Source organism: Aedes aegypti, unplaced genomic scaffold, assembly GCF_002204515.2.
Source record: "Aedes aegypti strain LVP_AGWG unplaced genomic scaffold, AaegL5.0 Primary Assembly AGWG_AaegL5_hic_scaff_1143_PBJ_arrow, whole genome shotgun sequence".
Taxonomy (NCBI): domain Eukaryota; kingdom Metazoa; phylum Arthropoda; class Insecta; order Diptera; family Culicidae; genus Aedes; species Aedes aegypti.
The window spans coordinates 11,607-29,556 of NW_018734563.1; the positions used below are offsets into that span (position 1 = coordinate 11,607).

Sequence of the window (17,950 nt, forward strand, 5' to 3'; positions counted from 1 at the left end):
ACTTAGGGCTACATCTCTGCTGAACAGGTGCCTGAATTTCAATACATTTATCTACATTTTTTTTAAAGAGTTTCCATCTAGTCTGGAGAGTTTACGAAAACCAGTAACTTATGAGTTTTGCATAATACAGCGAAGTATCACCATGCGTCTCCATTGAATTGTCCCACAGTCCTCTATGAAATTTTTACTTTTGAATAAACAATTCAGGCTGTAAAAAGTTTTTCGCTATGGCAAATAGAGACCGACAAAATTTTAATTGGAGCAGGATGAAAAATGATGATAATTTTTAAGTAGCTTTTTTTCTTGAAGCAGTACAGAAAATCATTAAAGATAAAACTTTTTTAACGAAATATGACACTTAAGATTCCTTTTTATAGGCCTTTTCACGATACGTTTCAAATAAGCTGATCTTGAAGCACTTTGACAGTTGTTGTACGGAAATAACAGCCCCTTGTATGCACTGGTCCTTCACCGATGTAAACAAATGCAAACACGGAAACGTCAACCTTGATGTTCAAACTGTCTAGCACGATTTGTAAAGTACCGAATAATCTTGTGTAAAATCTTAAGTTTAGAATATTTTAATTTGCAGAATTTGTTGTTGCTCCTGGGTTTTTATATACCGTAGCGTTAGGATATTCTATTTTCAAATGTTTAAATAGCAGTCAATATTGATTTGTTCAACGACTTTACAAAAAAAAATCACAGATAAATAAACCTTTACAGATTATCTTTGAAATTTTCTACAAGGTATAAGAAATTGACTAAATATATGCTTCAATACCGATTTCGGCCAAATGTGAAGCTGTGGTAGATGTACCGGTATTTTCCACCCCGGATTATAAACAGTATTACGGAATAATTAGTCCTAAATCGTTTAGTGTTTATCATATCACATTGAAATCATGTGGCAACAATCTCTAAACCTCAAAGTATGTTGAACAAATAATAGACTTAAATCACATCCCTTCAAAGTATTTTACTCCTTTAGGGGTAGTCGGGGCGATTTGGCCAATGGGGTGAAATGAGCACCCCTTGAAAACTGCATAAATTCTTGAAATTTCATCTGAGATAACATGCAACCCTAAAGCTGACAAGGAAATTAAGCAATAGACATGCTACAAGCCAGTGTTCTAAACTCAAAGAAAAAAAAAATGAAATTCAAAATAACTGCCCATATTGCCCCGAATGGCTCTTTCAAATTTCACCATTTTAGAATGATGAAATTTGACTGTTAGAATGTGTTTTTAAATTTAATCTTTTTGCACGGAGTGTTTATAAATACTAATAACTTTCAAGTGTAGTGAAAAAAATAAATAAAATTTTTAGATTATATGAAATAATTTTACAACCAAAAATATGGTGCTCATTTCACCCCATAGGTAAAAAATCGACTCAAAAAATGACAAATTTTGAAAAATCTCTCATTGGTTCGGGAATTTTATAAGACAACGGGAATCGTGTATTGATCTAAGAAATGTTGGAAATCATGCAAAAATCCAAAGTTTCCATAATATTTTCATCACTTTTATCGACTTTTTCTTAAGGTGGCCAAACTGCCCCACTTTCCCCTACCCCTTATTTCGTCATGGTGTTTCTCTGTTTGCCAACGCTCAACGCGTTGCAACGTGAGTGACGAATTCAGGAATCGATTCAAAATAAAATTTTGAAAATGATTCTGAAGCTTCCTCCCTGGTATAGTACCAATGCACATTGGTCCCAAAGCCATATCTAGGAAGACAAAAATGATTGCGCCTAAACCGTCAATTTTAGATGTATGGTGTCTTCGGCAAAGTTTCTCCATATTTTTCAGACATTTTTTTCAGAGATGTGAAATTAGGGTGGCCCACATGGTTTACGAGATCAGCACATAAACTTTTTTGCTGACTTATTTAGGATTACACAATGTTCTACAATGTTTTAGAACAACCGATTTGGAGCAACTTTGCCGAAGAACTCAAATTTCTATCTCTTATGGTTCGCGAGTTATGATTTTTTTTAAACAAAAAAGTTAGGGTGGTACTGAAAAATCAGTTTTTTCTTGATAACTTTTTATAGGATAATTTCTCGCAAAAACTTTGTTCCGAGCACTTTTAGAACTTTTGATTACGCAACTTTTTGCCGAAGCAACTACTGTTCTATCTCTTATGGTTACGAAGTTATCAGAAATTTTCTTCGAAAAAATGGTTGCTTTCAAATGCCGATATCTCCGAAAGGCGCAAACGGATTTTCAATCTTTTGTCGCCATTAGAAAGATTATTTCTTTCTCTGTTTATGGTGAAAAAACTGTGAGGACGTTTTTTGTTTGAAAAGATTGACAAAATTTTGAAAATGATATGTTTTTCAACCAAAAATTGTCCATAACTTGAAAAATATTCGAGATAGCTCTTTGGTGCCTTCAGCAAAAATGTGCAAAATTGAAAGTTCTGAAAGTGCTTCATACAAATTATTCATAAAAAATCATTGCTTTGAGATATATTCACCATAAACCGAATTTTATATGGTAAAGAAAGCTAAAAAAGGAGATATTTGCTGGAACAACCGGAATAACTGTTTGTAAAGTCATTTACAATTGAAAATATATGTAATGAAATAAGATCGATCACAGTAAGCGAAATGTTTGGAGTTAGGGAAAGTTAGTTGCTGAAGCAGTTTTAACAGTGATCCATGGAACATTAATCCATAAACGGTGTCTTGTTATTTCACGCGACATAATGTTTGTCCAGCTAACCTATGTCGTGGTTGGTTATAAATTGCTACCGCTTCGGCTCACTAAGCCGAAGGTCATGCGTTCAATACCGGTTCCGTTTATTATATTATCAACCCCAAACGATAACAAAACGTATACTTTGAAGAATTCCTTCAAATTACAAAAACCTTACTTCCCGTGATATCCTCCCATAGAAATATAGATCTTCTTCTTCTTACTGGCGTTACGTCCCCACTGGGACAGAGCCTGCTTCTCAGCTTAGTGTTCTTATGAGCACTTCCACAGTTATTAACTGAGAGCTTACTATGCCTATGACCATTTTTGCATGCGTATATCGTGTGGCAGGTACGAAGATACTCTATGCCCTGGGAAGTCGAGAAAATTTCCAACCCGAAAAGATCCTCGACCGGTGGGATTTGAACCCACGACCCTCAGCTTGGTCATGCTGAATAGCTTCGCGTTTACCGCTACGGCTATCTGGGCCCCAAATAGAAATATAGATGTATCTGCAATTATTCTATCTGGGTATCCAACTTATCCCATTCAATTCAATCAAATCTTATAAATCTGACACAACGAATTAGTCAGGGCAGCATTCGCCTGTTGAAGAATGCATGATTCTTGAACAAGAGCCAGATATAAATCCCAAATATCTGTCTAAGGTAACGAACCAGAATTTGATTTTTCAGTACCACCCTAACTTTTTTGTTTAAAAAAAATCATAACTCGCGAACCATAAGAGATAGAAATTTGGGTTCTTCGGCAAAGTTGCTTCAAATCGGTTGTTCTAAAACATTGTAGAACATTGTGTAGTCCTAAATGCGTCAGAAAAAAAGTTTATGTGCTGATCTCGTAAACCATGTGGGCCACCCTAATTTCACATCTCTGAAAACAATGTCTGAAAAATATGGAGAAACTTTGCCGAAGACACCATACATCTAAAATTGACGGTTTAGGCGCAATCATTTTTGTCTTCCTAGATATGGCTTTAGGACCAATGTGCAATGAGTTACATAGAATATCCAATGTTGAAACATTGGAACAAATGTCAAATACAATCATTAATAATTTCAGGCAAAAATCGTTACAATCTTCTATTGCCACGATTAATGCGTTATATGTTTAGGTTAAGTTAGGTTAAGTATATTAAAAACGTTTTTTTTTTCTCTTATAAGCAGGTGAAATCAACTCACCTGTAAAAAAACTGAACTGCTACGGCAAATGAAATGTAATATGTTGTTAACAAAATGTTAATAAAATCTTAAATTTGTTTTACCAAATTAGGATGATAGTGTTGTCAAATAACACAGAACACCTAAATATAAGAAATGAATGTAATGTTTGGAATGATACTAATAAAGAAATAAAAAAAAAAAAATCAGGAATCGAAATTAAAAACATGGCGCATACCTACTGGTTAATAACTGTGGAAGTGCTCATTAGAACACTACGCTGAGTAGCCGGCTTTGTCCCAGTGGGGACGTTAATGCCAAGAAGAAGAAACATACCTACTGGTACAGATGCCTCAGTAAATATTTAATATATTTCACTTTTACATTCCATTTTTCGATTTAAAGTTGGATTACACCCGATTCTGTTTTTGCACGGGGGATGCGTACCGTGCAAAAAAAGTTTTCAGTTCAAAATTTCAAAAACCGTGCAAAAAAGTAACACCATTTCTCGACGTTTCATGCAAAAATAAGGTTTTGGTGGAAAAAAATGTATGGTAACTTTTTTTACACGGCCGTGTAAAAAAAATCAGTGTAAAAACAGAATCGGGTGTGTATGGAAAAATTGTGAATCTTGCACATATTTTCTGCAACCCGCATAAACTTTGGCCACAGCACCACTTTCCGGTGTCGAATCTCTGCGCTCGCAAGACAAATGCTTATTTAAAAGAAGGCTGGTCATCGCAAAACCGCCGGACCTTCCCCAACACCTGCCAACCCTCACCAAATTCCGGTCGGATGGGAATCCGTCTGGCTGGGACGAAAATAGATGCACATTTTTCGACAACCGTCATTTACAGTACCGGACAGATTTATACGACCACACAGAGATTTCTAAAGAAAACATTCAAGTTTAAATACATGTAAATTGGTTTATAGTAAACCTATGTTGCTCAACTTTGATAAGTAGCAATTATGCAATTTCTTTTTTCGTTCTTTTGTTAGTATCATTTCAAAGATTAAGGTTTCAAATAAAGATGTGGGAATATTATAAGTTGAGTTTTGGAAGCATTAGGAGAAATATTCCATTTCAGATTTGTTGGAACGATTTTTGCCTGGTTTTAAAATTAACACAACCTAGACATTTTCTTTTTACAATAGAAATTACAGCATAACGGCGCTGAGCAGCGATTTTACATATTTTTATTTGTCAGGAAAATATGCCAACTGCAAACATTTATTAAATATATCAACCAAGAATGATAAGTTTCTTTCTGAATGTTTCTTTATGAGAATGTAATAAATTCGTTATCGCCAAGAGCTTTCATATGTTTAATGTTTTAATAGTAGTTCACACTTCCTCCAAATCAGTCACAAAAGAATGGTCGAAAACTTACTTTTAATTTAGAATGATTTCAAAATCCTGAGTAACCTGATTTTCAATTGGACTTGTGATTCCTAAATTGAAATTGTGCGCGAATTCAAACTGCATAACAAATTTTCGAGCTGTTTCGCAATCAGTTAGTAATACAGGTATGTTCCGTTTTTATCACGTTCCGATTTTGTCACGTTCCGATTTCGTCAACAAATTATTCCGTTTTTATCAACACAAAAAAATGTTTTTTTATTATTTTTTTAAAATGCTTGGAATATAAACTGAAAACTTATTTGTAGCAATTTAAATGTTTTTCAATAGCCTCAGGGTTGAATTTTCGACATTATGTTGGTGTTGATCACCTACGATACATAGAAGGTGTCAAGTCATATACGATTGAATAAGGTTTGATTCCTTCCTTTTCGCTAATCAATTGAAGTTTTCAAATTTAGCATGGATGGACAAGATTGATGCATCTTTCAACATTCGAGAGTTGCTCTGGCTACGTCTTAGCAAAAATGCGAAAATGGGGCGATTTTGATGTTTTATTGAGGAGTAAAAATTGCACTCAACATTTCCAACAAAGAACCTCATACGATTCGAATGAGAGTGCAAAAAAGTACGAGGATTTTTTTCTGGTACTCTTTCTCTCTTGTTGCTAAGGTCAAAATTTACCCACACTTTGAAAGAACACTTGAGTGTCCCGCCCCAACAAAACAGCACTCGCGGAGTTGTTATGGCACTTTTGTTATTGAATTTTGCTCTGTTCTGCATCTTCCTTAGATTTCTGATTTCTTAGATCTTATACCAACTACCTTACGCTTATTCATAAACCTTAGCAAAAGAGATTCTAACCAAAAGTTCTATTTTGGTTATGCTTATTCTGGAGTTTGTACACTTTTGTGTTCTTGAAAAACCTATTCAATATCGTTTTACCAAACAAAATAGAAGGACTTTAGGTTAGTGCTAGCTAATTCGTGATTCATTGCAGAGCTAAACGGTGAAGGTGACGCTGTTCTATAACGGCGATTAGTGCATCCCTGGAGGATGCGAACAGAAAATCTACAAGCAGCCAGGCTGCTGTCAAACTAAAATTTTCATGAAAATGATCAGAGTACGCTTAGAAATGTACGGTCGTGATTTCGACACGTTAAAAATTGTTATACAATTTATGTAACACCAATACCGCCAACTGTCAAATAATTATTATGCTTGGTCCATATTATGCATGAGTATTGTACAACTGCTCAAAATATGTTTCTATATAACTTTAAGTAAAAATCTAGTAACATTAAGTCTATTCATTGGGTTCATTTCCTGCATTGAACTGAAGGAGCTTTTTGCGAAGTATTTTAAGTGTGCATTTTGATTGTAGATTCCTACGAGACAAGCAAACACACAACGGTTAGCACTCGTGGAAAAGATTGTGTTCAATTTGAACAACCTAACCTAAAGAGTCCGCACCCCCTAGGTGCATTCCAGTCGAAGTTGGTAGTGATAGTGAAGAAAAATCACCCAATCATTCTAAAGAATAGATTTTGATAATTAAAAGCACAGGATACCGTTATTATTCATATAAGCTTGCAAAACTATCGCAACATATCCCCACATTTAATCACCAATCGGACTGTGTGCAAATGTGTGCAAAATGTACCTTAACAAAATAAAAAAAAAAAAACTCTCAGTTGATAACTGCGGAAGTGTTTATAAGAACAGAAGGTGAGAAAAGGCTATTCCTCAGTTGGGATGTAATGTCTGTATGGTATTACATCCCAACTGAGGAAACCCCTTTTACTTATATTACTGTTCTTATTAAAAGAAAAAGGATGAGCATAAACAGAAGAAAAGAAATTGTTTCGTGTCATTTTTTGAAAAAAAAGACAATCATCAGCTTGACCCACTTCCTTGTAGTTAATTTTACAAATATGACGCATCTTATTATGTAAAGCACATTTATGTAATAATCGGTTTAATATTCCATATTAAATACAATGAATATCTAACCAACAAAACTTAAACTATTAAAGATTTATCGCATAACAAATAATCATATTGATTGATTGGAGTCTGCAATCGACTTTATTTACGATATTATACGAATAAACAATCTTAATACCAATCACAGCTCTGAAACATCAATACTGTGCATTTATATGATGAAATTATGTATTATCATGACAAAACAGCAATTTTGTTTTAAAATTTGTAAAATATTTTGTCTAAGAAAAGTATTCCGTTTGTATCAACTGAAAATTGCCGATCGTGTTGATAAAAACGGAACATACCTGTAATTTGTTTTCCTCTTTCAGTGCCGGAATTGGCTTTTCAGGTTTTTTTTTTCAAAATTTTAGATAATTTCCTAAAGTGCTCAGTGTCAGGGTCCGATTGAAAGATTTTAATTTCAAAATGTTTGTTACTTAATTCAGAAAACGTTTCATTTGTTTTTTTCCAGAATCTGACATATAATTTTCATAGAAGGAACGCAAGCACGTTGATTTTTTGAAATTTCTAATTTTGTTGAGTGAAACTTCTAAAATAGTTCTTAAAATAAAAGGAAATATTGGGCATACGAAAATTTTGCAGTTCAATGCACTAGAAATTGAGGCCCACTAGGAACTTAGTTTCCAGCCGTTAAACTGTATGGTTATATATAGAAATCGAACGCTGGGCTTATGATCTTGTCCATCACTGTACCTATGTTGGAAATGGCGCTTAAATTTATTTCGCGGCACTTGAACACACCACACTTGGCTGCATCGTCAGTCAGTCAGCAGTCGAAAGAGCATCCTCGTCATCAACACACGCTTATGCGGCCACGGATGAGTGCCAATCTGCGAGTACTTTCAGATGATTTGGTGGTGGTGCTAATTCGTATTCGAGTGTGGGAGATTTGTTTGGTTGGTTGGGATTTTTTGTACGTTCACCACCTGCTTACACTGCCACCTGCTACTTGTGGTGACAGAGAGTTCCATGTCGTTGATTTATTTCCTTACTGAAATATGACTGCAATAAGTGAGGATGGCAATTACACAATTTTTCATCACATGGTACATTAGATTGACTAATATTATTGCAAATATATCAGAATATGGTCCGTAAAAACAAGTCGAGTAAATGTATATCAGTTACCGAGGCTGATTTCTACATAAAGTTGACAATGTAGGAGTAAAAAATGACCGATTCAACTCTAATTTCGATCATAAGTTTAAAATTGTGTTCCAATAGCGTCCTAAATCCCTGTCCCCATTCAAGTACCAAACGCTTAAGTTTAGGCCAAAATACATGTTTACTCAATTTTCAAATGCTGTTCGTTGGTTGAAGTCCACAAAACATTATTTTCCGGGTTTTGGAATTTTGTCACACGCCTTGGTTTAAACTAAAATTTTGGGTGTATTTTGTTTTCCGTGTCCCTTTCGAAATTTCAAATAGGGACAATCCCACTGTTAAAAACTACTATTGTGTATAATAATGGTAATGACAGCTGAATAAAAAATTTCCCTATAAGGAGCTGAGAAGCTGCTCTTTGAATACAAACTGTCACTGATCAGCGTTATGTAATGGAGTGAATAAAAGTTTAATCACCACTTAATAAACGTTTCCCAAGATTCTCATTCGACAAGTCAAGATTGTTTTACTAATCAGCTGAACAAGACATGCCTTCTCAAATTGAAAAGCCAATATTCCATCAAACAATTGTATGTGTGTATAGAGGAATGTTTAGATGATGAATTAACGTTGTAATGCCTCGCACTTCAGCTATTTCCAAATGTTCAACATTTTCATGTTCAAAAGCCGAATAAGTTTTTTTTATAAAATCCTAATTCAACATCGGTAAATTATTAGAAAAGTTGATCCAAAGTTCAGCAATAAATAAGCATTACAAAAGAGGCCACACTATTGCCGAATTTTCGAAAATGGACAAAATATTCAAAATTCTTTTGTGTTCCGTATGCAAAGTATAAATTACTAACATAAGAAAAGTTATCAGATACATTAAAACTTATGTTTTCTCAATACTTTGAAACGAGCAACGATCGTTTCAAAGAAAAACGATAAGTTTTACCTATAAAATGCAAGTGCTCGAATCAAGCAGTGCGGTCAGTTTGCTAATTGGGTGAATAAATAAGTGTTGAATAAGGCTAGCTACTCGATCAACCCAGAAATTCATTACAAATAATAATGAATCAAGAAACCGGAAATTATATTACGTATTAGAATATCACTGAATAATAGAAATAGGAGGTCTCCTATAGGGGACGGAATACATACTCGGTCTTTCCTTGCTGGACCGCCGAGTCAGAAAGACAGTAAAAGTTATATTCAGTGAAGTGAGATCGTGAGCGAATAATATTGTTAATCTAGTATGAAAAAGTTTTTATATAATTGAATAGTGATTCTAAATGATTTATTAGTTTTTCAGAGGTGTGCTACCTTTACGTTTCCTAAATTGATCAAAACGTGAGTCGTGTGAGAATCAAAACCGATCATTAGTAAGTGGCAAATCATTAAAACATAATCGAGATTGTAACAAGTTAATTTAATAGATTAGGTAACAACTAAAGTGAATCGTGAGGAAAACTGGAGAAAATACAACATTGTGGAAAAAGGGAAGAATCGAAAGGTAATTGGGTACATGTGCATTGAAGTCAAGGTTGTTCTAATGTGAATTCATGTGATACAGCTCGTGTGCGCCGGCGGTCAGCCGATTTGGGGTTATCCAAGATACGGCACCCCACCGTTAAAGAGCAATTCGGTGGATGTAGTGGAAGGAAGCTGGATCAGTCCGCCTGGGTGCGCCCTATCGTCTTGTGGCGCCGCGCCGTCATAGGCCACTTGGAGAGCGTCGGCCAACGGACGAATCTCGGCCTCGCCTTTCCACCTGCCATCACGGTGGTTCCTCACTTCTTGCGAGTAGCGTCTAGCAAGGGAAAGATTGCCACGCCAGCGTGATTGATCCTTTTGCTGACGGGCTTCCCATCGTCTAGATCTGTGTCATCCTGCCACACAACAACGTCGGTGTCCCTTCGCTCAACGTCGCTATTGCTTCGACGACGACGCTGAACACGTGCTTCGGCTCTGACTACCACCAACATTCAGAGAACACCCAGCGGCGCCGGGGGGCGGTACTCCCCTCCGCCGGGGCAAACCGTCGGAAAACACCACCACCACGAAGGTCATCGTCTATTGCTCGAGCAAGCACTGTTCCCCTCAAGCCATCCCGAGGAAGGGGAGTGGCGGCGACGCATCGGCAGATCGACTGTAAGTACCCGATTGGAAACCGAACACCTTGCGAAAATACTCTAACCGTACCGAGAGCTAAACCATTGTTAGGCTAGAGAAATCCTATAAGAATCTCCAAATCACACAACCAAAATTGAAATTCAAACCCAGAAAACGTGACGTCACTGTTAGGAGGCACTTTGTAGAAATCGATCGAAAGCAATCAATTAGGAACAAGACAGAAACGAAATGCCCCTGAAAGATTTAATAAATTATGTTTTGAAAACGCGATCGCCTAGCATGCAAACTTAGAATAATTTCGCTGAATAAAATTTTTACCACTCAAATTTTACCTTACTAATATAATTGGACTTAATTTTAATTGAACTATCTTACTTCGATTGAAACTTTGGGAATATTGTTGGCTGGTCTGACAGGTTGTTGGGATCGAATCTCGGAGGTCGGTCTGATAGTGGGGTTGGATAACTAGGCTAGCTGGGCAATCCGATCTGTAATTCCTAGCAGACGAACATAGATCGTCTGGCGCATAAGCTAGGAATTTGGAGGCCCCACTAAGGCCCTCCTTACAACTTGTTAAAAAGCTGTTTAGAAAACATCCATTGCCTCCAGAAATATAGGATCATTTTGAAAACAAAAATAAACATTTAAGCAAAGTATGCTGTTCCGCACAAGAAAAGTTGAAATTTCTTTGACAATCCGTGATAGTTATATTTAATTTGTTTTATCGGCACAGGTATCGGTCAGTTCTGCTCAAAGTAAGAGGGAGCATGGAAAAGATAGCGATGAATACTAGATGGATAGATATCAGATGTGCAAACCATATGGAATAGTACGACTTGAAACGTCCTTAATTTTGGCTAACGTCCTCAATGGGAACGGCTTGACGAGTTTTTCGAATAACACAACCAAGACAGCCCAGAGGACTTTTTCTTCAATGCATAAAAACACAAATTATTAAAATAATTAATCAATTAAAAGTATAGTTCATAAAATAAATGAACTTCAATATGAGTTCATGAATCAATCAAAAAAAGTTTTGAACAACTACGAAGTTGTCATGCAATTTGATGTCATTTCAGACTGATTTTACCTTGTGTAAAAAATATTATTTGACACACATTTTCTTACTATGCGCTAAAAAAAGCTGACTGAACTCAGTTTGGATCAGCACTGAACAACAGCTGAAGTTATGTGCTTATTCAGTTGTTGACTAGCATACCATGTGTTGAAAATTCTTCTATTGATTTTTTCAGAGGTTTCTGCTGGATTACTTTCAGGGATTACTTCAGACATCCCTTCAGAAATTCCTCTTTATGTTTCTCACGGTTTTCTCAGGAATTTGTATCAGATATTTCATGTGCGGAGAAATTTCTCCATAATTTGCTTTGAGAAATAGTTTGAAAATCTAACACAACTTGTTGGGGGAGAGTCCTTGGGAATGCGGTTGCTTGAAGTGGACTGTATGTTGGCCAGCAATCCCCCAACACGATGGGAAGTTTTATGCTTCTGATTCTTCATAGTGGGAGAGAGATATTCTTATATCCGTAGGGTTGTAGTCCCATCACATTTATTGGATAGTTTCCGTACAGTTATTAACACACAACACGTAACATTGAATACCGAACTACCTTTAAATTACAATTAACCGAATATATTTACAACACTTAATTTTACATTTTTTGACCTTAACTAAGATTTATGGCTAGTACGACCTGTTGTCCAACTACGACTGACTAGATATCGCTAAGCTCAGATATTACTTCATTTTAGTTGACCTATCTATTACTCTACACTGACAACGGAGAGTTATTTTATTGGAACTAGCAACTCATTCTCTGCTATATTAGAGAGTGGGGTTTTCATTCACCCACTCATGACAATCGCTTTACTGTAACGTAGCTGGGTGGGCAGTTCACTCCCGAACATACTCACCCACCCTGAAATTGCTGCAATTTCTGAAAACTTCTCTCTCACCAATACGGAAAAGTCTCACCTATCCTAGTCTAACTGATTAAAAAACTGCATGGATCCTGTCCCGAAGCACTGCACTACATTGTACACCTCACCAAAACATAGTGGTATCGCACGGTATTCCGTGGGTTGCCTGGTATAATCACTCTAATTTCGAAATCCTTTGAAATGTATTGAACACACGTCCTGTGCATCCATCCTTGGGAATGGATTGGACACTCCTAGTGCCCGAAATCCTTGGTGTCGAAAGCCTTGGGAATGGGTTGAACAGATGCCCTGTGCATCCGTCCGTTGAAGTGGATTGGACACTCCTAGTGCCCAAATCCTTGGATTGGGTTTACAGACGCCCTGTGCGTCCACCCGTGGGATAGATTGGACACCCCTGGTGCCCGAGAACCTTGGGAATTCATTGAAGAGACGCCCTGTGCGCCCATCCGTTGAAGTGGGTTGGACACTCCTAGTGTCCGAAGTCCTTGGATTGGTTTTGAGACGCAACAACAACAAACTGATCCCATCCGTGGAATTTGGGAAGTATGCCGAATATCGTGTTGTTTACAGCATTCTCGGAAGTATTGGTTGATTCATCTCTCCCTTCGGCTCATTTGTTCAGTTGATTGTATTCCAGTCTGTTCCTTAAGCCCAATTGTATCTTGAATAAGCTCCCATCATAAAGTGCTCTCCCGCTCTCTAGATTGGTATCTTCAGATGATTGCAGTGGTGTGATAGTGATACCGTACAACTCCGTGTGTGCGATGCATATCGACCATGTAGATTGTGGAGAGGAAGTTGGGTTAGTGTAGTAAACATTCGTCCGTGCTTCGGCCGGACATATACATTTGTAGTTACTAACCTTAACGGATATCACTTGCAGCAGCCTCTCCAAACCTACGGTATAGCTATCCAACATCTCTCGGTTAAATACGCAGACGATTTCACTGCTTCGGATCAATTATTAGTAATACGCTCGTTACATGAGCAATGTTCGTCACGAAGTTTCCATTGCCAAAAGATGTTTCATCCTCCGCTGGTATCCAATTTTACAACCAATTTTCCATAGTAATTTCTTGTGGTGGTGTAGTGACTATCGCAAGCTCCGAACGTCCGAATATATTTCGGCATTCCTTCCACCGAAACCGAATCACAATGTCCATGTATTGTCCAGCCCAAAAGTAATACTACAGCAGGCGCTCACTTGAGATCCTATAGTTGAACGTTGATATTCGGTTACCAAGGTGTGGAAGTCATCATGATGTGGCTCAGTTGTTCAGTTTCCTCCGTTGCCTCAAAGTCACGTTTAGTCCGATGTTATGGTGTAAGATACGGAATAAAACAGTGTTAGCCATGGAAATCTCTAAGCTTCGGCAGAACATACACTAAGTGTTTATATTTACCTTGAAGAATAGAAGATGATGCTAACTTAGTGATGTCTGAAAACATAAGTGCAACTCCAGTTTGATCTCGTGTTACCGCGATTAGATGGAATGAAACATCCATTGCAAGTGCACCAACAACAGCTGTTGCTGCAGATAACATCCTATCCATAGTGAATCGTTCATAATGGATATTAGAAGACAATCCCAATCCTCTGGATGTAGAGCCCATTCATCACAGCATAGCCTTGGAAATATTGTCGCCAGTAATTGGAGATATTTTTGACGTCATTCTTCTGGTTCGATGAGTGCTTGCTGATGCCGAAGAGTTAACTCAGTGAGCTCCAGTGCTATCACAGAGATAATGTTCAATGACTGTCTCTCGTGAAATGATGATCCGTCGTGTAGTGCAAACTAATGTGGTGTTGGTGTTCTGCATACCATCTTAATATGTTTTCATTTCTTAGTGAAGGTCTGCACTTAACAGCCGAAGATGGTGTGCTGTTAAGGATTGTTCTATGTAGCCATAGTTGCCGTGAATTTTATCCTCGATACCGTTTGCCAATGCGTTTGAAGCGGCCAAAGGATTCCAATAATTGGTCCAAGCAAACGATGCACCTATCGCAGATGAGCTCCGATTGTGCCAATGATGTTGATTGGTGAGAAAATGATGAAATTATGGTGTTAGTTTAGGAATTTGGCCTGCCTCGGCGGACATATACTGCACCTTTTATTTACCTGAGAAAAAGGCATTTTCGCCAGTGCAGCAGTTCGACATCCGTGAAGGTGTGATCCGATCACAGAACATTCTGGTTAGTAGCTTCGTAGTCCATTTTTACTATTATTGTTCCTCTCCTATGCACCAGACGATTGTTGGTTTCCAGTAATGGCGAAGTTCCTTTCACTTGGTCGCCTGCGATGGCGGTTATATCATCCTTGTATGACCGTAGATTTTGTATGATGGTGGTATCCATTTGGGTATTTCTGCTACCATAGCAGAAGCGTTCTTATTTCCTTTTGGTTGAATCCGGCTCGAAGGACCAAATGTTGGGGGAGAGTCCTTGGGAATGCGGTTGCTTGAAGTGGACTGTATGTTGGCCAGCAATCCCCCAACACGATGGGAAGTTTTATGCTTCTGATTCTTCATAGTGGGAGAGAGATATTCTTATATCCGTAGGGTTGTAGTCCCATCACATTTATTGGATAGTTTCCGTACAGTTATTAACACACAACACGTAACATTGAATACCGAACTACCTTTAAATTACAATTAACCGAATATATTTACAACACTTAATTTTACATTTTTTGACCTTAACTAAGATTTATGGCTAGTACGACCTGTTGTCCAACTACGACTGACTAGATATCGCTAAGCTCAGATATTACTTCATTTTAGTTGACCTATCTATTACTCTACACTGACAACGGAGAGTTATTTTATTGGAACTAGCAACTCATTCTCTGCTATATTAGAGAGTGGGGTTTTCATTCACCCACTCATGACAATCGCTTTACTGTAACGTAGCTGGGTGGGCAGTTCACTCCCGAACACAACTCTTTCACATTATTTTCACAAAAATTACACTAAAAATTTTCCCTGATAGAGGAATAGCACCAATTTTCGACCCATTCAAACGATTTGGCCTACTTTGTATTAAAATCCGAAAATTGGCATTGTTGGTCAAAAATTAGTGCTTTTCCCCTACTATTTCAGGATCTTATTCAGATATTCTTCCACCGATTGGTACCGTAATCCGGGGTAACATTGATCGCAAAGATCCTCCTCGTAAAAAGTTCGAACCAACATTTATCGATGAAATATTTTCAATGCATGAATGGTGATTCACTAACTAATTCAGGAGCTAATGAACTTTACGGTTTTGGAGAAAATTGAGTTGGGTTTATGCGTATTTTTTTCAAAGAATCATGTCTCACATGAGTTCTGAAAACGATATGAGCAAGATAAATGCGATTGTTACTAAAAATGATTGGATTAATTCTACGAGTGGCGTGAGGTGACAATTGTCGGTGTCATATAGCAAGGTGACAATTCTCGACTCGAATGAAGTGACTTGCCGTGCAAATCAAATGGAGAGTCACTTCACTCGAGTCAAGAATTGTCACCTCGCTATACGGCACCGGCAATTGTCACCTCACGCCACTCGTAGAATTAACCCAGATATCACCGGAAACGATTCCGTTATCAAAACTTTCATAAATGTATTCAGTTAAGCATAATTCACAAATTACTACAAAGAATGCAAAATTGCCTTAGGAAATTGTCCTCATTTAGGCGTATTCCACAATTCAAGGTGTTTTATTTTTAAATAACTCAAAAAGTGAATGACTTGTAAGAATCCGGCCTTCATATTCGGCATCAGGGACTGTGATTTTAGTAAGTAATGATATTTTCAATATTACCGAACGTTGTTTTCATGGGTGATCAATGTTACCCCATATCAGCTGAATAAAAAAATTACTTAAAACATTTTTTAAAACATACTTTAGACTTTCAGAAAACTAAATACAGTATACAGACATGAGCAATGTGTGTCAGTACTTGTTTCAAAAATATAAAACTTGCAACTTATGCATTTTGAAATGAAATTTTTATGAAATTAAAAAAAATATCAATGTTACCTCGGATTACGGTACATTAATTATTCTAACAAATCTCCCAAAGATTCCTGCTGGAGTTTTTGAAACCCTACAAACATTCCTCAAAGCGTGCCTACGACGATTTTTTCAGTTATTTTTCCAGTCATTTTCAAATGGATTCCTTCAGCAATTACTCCAGGAAATCTTCTAGCAATTTCTCAATACATTCGACCAGGGATTCCTCATTGAGTTGCTCCAGATTTTTCACGAGGATTTTTTTCAAAATTGCAAATCTCCAAATCTTACAGCTCCTAGATATCCTAGACAACACTCTAGAGGACATACCTGGAAAAATGAGTAAATCTTTTGATATCTGCTTTGAGAAGTTTCTTACATAATTTTTGGAGGACTTCTCTAAGGAATGTAATGAGAAAACTCTGAAGTAATTGCTTAAGGTATTCTTAGAAAAATCATGGTTGAAATTAAAAAAAAAAAGAATCCTAAACGACACTTTAAGAAATTCTGCTTGATTTCTTGAAGATGTCATATATATATAAACCTGGTACGAAACCGTAGCAAAATCGGTAGAAGAATGACTGGATGGACTCCTGGAGGAGTAAGAATTTTCTTGTAAAATAATGTTTGAAAAATTACTGAAAATGTTCGTGATGAAACCTATGGAATAATTTCTGGGGTAATATGTCAACCAATTCCTTAGGGCCTTCCTTAGCCGAGTGATTAGAGTCCGCGGCTACAAGGCCATGCTGAAGGTGTTTGGGTTCGATTCCCGATCGGTCCAGGATCTTTTCGTAATGGAAATTTCCTTGACTTCCCTGGGCATAGAGTATCATCGTACCTGCCACACGATATACGAAAAATGGCAACTTAGGCGAAAAAAGCTCTCACAATCAGATGATAACTGTGGAAGTGCTCTTAGAACACTAAGCTGAGTAGCCGGCTCTGGCCCAGTAGGGAGTAGGGACGTTAATGCCAAGAAAAAGAAGAAGAAGAAGAAGATGTCAACCAATTCCGGATTACGTGTACCTGAATATTGAAGGAATCTCCAGAGAACTACTTGAAGGCTCTTAATGAATTACTAAATGAATGACTTTAGAAATTACCTGAAAGTAACTTTGAGCAGTACTGTAACTACAGTAATACAAGCATTAATACTTGTCGTAAATCCCAAACCAACACAAAAAAATGGAAATATTGCTTGATAATTTTCGCAAATAAAAAAATTCGCGGAAACTCACCAACGTTTGAAAAAAAATTGCAAATCGGTTAGCTACCAAAAGAGTTACAGGCCCGTCAAAGTGCTCTATTGTATTGTATTGATCCCAAACACAGACAAAGGGTTAATGAAACGAGCCACTAATGTGGGATCTTTTGACTTGCAAATATTGAAACATTTCACATACAAACCATAGTGTCCGCAAATTAAATCAGAACGTTTTTTTTTATTCAGAGCTTCCTTTAGAGTTGCCTCCAAATATTTACTAGAAAAATTTCT

At 37.1% G+C, this 17,950-nt stretch overlaps 2 long non-coding RNA genes across 2 annotated transcripts; one reads left to right on the top strand and one right to left on the bottom strand.

Annotated features, from left to right (window-relative positions):
- Window positions 1-9,445: 9,445 nt before the first annotated feature.
- LOC110680275 lies at window positions 9,446-10,856 on the top strand. The gene is made up of 4 exons (XR_002502811.1): window positions 9,446-9,615; window positions 9,667-9,744; window positions 9,799-9,875; window positions 9,936-10,856. It is a non-coding gene; the product is annotated as an uncharacterized LOC110680275 (long non-coding RNA).
- Window positions 10,857-13,095: 2,239 nt separating this feature from the next.
- LOC110680276 lies at window positions 13,096-15,381 on the bottom strand. Its single transcript, XR_002502812.1, has 2 exons — window positions 15,094-15,381; window positions 13,096-14,977 (listed from the first exon to the last, which is right to left on the bottom strand). It is a non-coding gene; the product is annotated as an uncharacterized LOC110680276 (long non-coding RNA).
- Between the last annotated feature and the right edge of the window lie 2,569 nt (window positions 15,382-17,950).